Here is a 2,500-nt window from a genome sequence, read left to right as displayed (position 1 = left end):
CCCCGGTCGGCGCTCGTCTCTCGGCGTTTTTCCGCCACCCGGCCGCTTCGACGGCGGCGGAGGCAGCGGCGGCGGTAGCACTTTCGACGAATGCCACCACCGCCACCGGCCACCGCCACGGCGCCGTCGCCGCTGCGCCGTTAGGCGTAATAGACGCTAGAGACAATTATTTCACATTTTATTTTTTATACATATATACAAACACGCACACACACACGCACGCACACGCGCGCGCGCTCGTCCGCATTAGATACGAACAGCAGCGCGCGCGTACGTACATATATATGTATATATGTCGTATATATATATATCATTATGGATGTATTACATATATATATGTGTAAACACGGTATGTACGAAGTCGTCGTCGTCGTCGTCGTCGTCGTCGCAACAGCAACAACAGCAACAGCGGCGCAACAACGTTCGTGAACATATCACGCGTCTCGCACACATACACACACGTTAATGATCCTTCCGCAGGTTCCCCTACGGAAACCTTGTTACGACTTTTACTTCCTCTAAATGATCAAGTTTGGTCAACTTCCCAGCAACGCCGACGGCCGTGAAGCCACCGCGTGTCGGTCCGAAGACCTCACTAAATCATTCAATCGGTAGTAGCGACGGGCGGTGTGTACAAAGGGCAGGGACGTAATCAACGCGAGCTTATGACTCGCGCTTACTAGGAATTCCTCGTTTATGGGGGATAATTGCAAACCCCAATCCCCAGCACGAAGGAGTTTCAACGGGTTGCCCGGGCCTCTAGGCCAGGGAGAACATGCTGATTCCTTCAGTGTAGCGCGCGTGCGGCCCAGGACATCTAAGGGCATCACAGACCTGTTATTGCTCAATCTCGTGCGGCTCGAAGCCGCCGGTCCCTCTAAGAAGAATTTTAATACGTCGCCAGTGAGTTGCGCCACCGGAGCGGCGCACACCTAAATGACGACGCCTATTTAGCAGGCTAGAGTCTCGTTCGTTACCGGAATTAACCAGACAAATCGCTCCACCAACTAAGAACGGCCATGCACCACCACCCACCGAATCAAGAAAGAGCTGTTAATCTGTCAATCCTTCCGGTGTCCGGGCCTGGTGAGATTTCCCGTGTTGAGTCAAATTAAGCCGCAGGCTCCACTCCTGGTGGTGCCCTTCCGTCAATTCCTTTAAGTTTCAGCTTTGCAACCATACTCCCCCCGGAGTCCAAAATCTTTGGTTTCCCGGAAGCTGCCCGCCGAGCCATCGTAGTAACGTCGGCGGATCGCTAGATGACATATTTACGGTTAGAACTAGGGCGGTATCTAATCGCCTTCGAACCTCTAACTTTCGTTCTTGATTGATGAAAACACCTTTGGCAAATGCTTTCGCTGATGTTCGTCTTGCGACGATCCAAGAATTTCACCTCTAACGTCGCAATACGAATGCCCCCAGTTATCCCTATTAATCATTACCTCGGAGTTCTGAAAACCAACAAAATAGAACCGAGATCATATTCTATTATTCCATGCACGAAATATTCAAGCAGCATTTTGAGCCCGCTTTGAGCACTCTAATTTGTTCAAAGTAAAATTGTCGGCCCATCTCGACACTCACCGAAGAGCACCGCGATAGGATTTTGATATTGAACCGCCGTTTTACCGACGGCTCACCGACGATATGCTCCGCAGACGTGTCAGTATCACCGCGGATGCGGTGCACCGACAGCGCGGCGCACAAATGCAACTACGAGCTTTTTAACCGCAACAATTTTAGTATACGCTATTGGAGCTGGAGTTACCGCGGCTGCTGGCACCAGACTTGCCCTCCAATTGTTCCTCGTTAAAATATTTAAAGTGTACTCATTCCGATTACGAGGCCTCGTAAGAGTCCCGTATCGTTATTTTTCGTCACTACCTCCCCGTGCCGGGAGTGGGTAATTTGCGCGCCTGCTGCCTTCCTTGGATGTGGTAGCCGTTTCTCAGGCTCCCTCTCCGGAATCGAACCCTGATTCCCCGTTACCCGTGACAACCATGGTAGTCGCAGAAACTACCATCGAAAGTTGATAAGGCAGACATTTGAAAGATGCGTCGCCGGTGCTGGACCATGCGATCGGCAAAAGTTATCCAGATTCATCAAAATTAACGACTTCGGACGCGAGGCCCTCCGTCGATTGGTTTTGATCTAATAAAAGCACTCATCCCATCACTGGTCAGAGTTCTGATTGCATGTATTAGCTCTAGAATTACCACAGTTATCCAAGTAACCGAGGTAAGATCTAAGGAACCAAAACTGATATATTGAGCCATTCGCGGTATCGCCTTAATACGGCTTGCACTGAGACATGCATGGCTTAATCTTTGAGACAAGCATATAACTACTGGCAGGATCAACCAGGGAGCTAGCTAGAGCTAACACACACCAACACCGCACATACGAGAGATATGAGGGTGATGATGATATGATAGACGTGTGACAAGCGACGCGTCGGACGTTCGAAACGCCGTGACGCGCCGGTGCCTAGGTAGCTTTT

General features: G+C 50.6%; 1 non-coding gene across 1 annotated transcript; it reads right to left on the bottom strand.

Moving 5' to 3' along the window:
- Nucleotides 1-463: 463 nt before the first annotated feature.
- On the bottom strand, nt 464-2,367 carry LOC137929120 (small subunit ribosomal RNA). The gene has a single exon (XR_011108695.1). It is a non-coding gene; the product is annotated as a small subunit ribosomal RNA (ribosomal RNA).
- Nucleotides 2,368-2,500: the final 133 nt, after the last annotated feature.

This window comes from Battus philenor, unplaced genomic scaffold (assembly GCF_028537555.1).
Source record: "Battus philenor isolate CCGP_79_NKW_IND1 unplaced genomic scaffold, ilBatPhil1.0.hap1 SCAF_42, whole genome shotgun sequence".
Lineage (NCBI taxonomy): Eukaryota > Metazoa > Arthropoda > Insecta > Lepidoptera > Papilionidae > Battus > Battus philenor.
The sequence above is the reverse complement of the archived record's forward strand: the minus strand, read 5'-3'. Positions and strand labels throughout refer to the sequence as shown.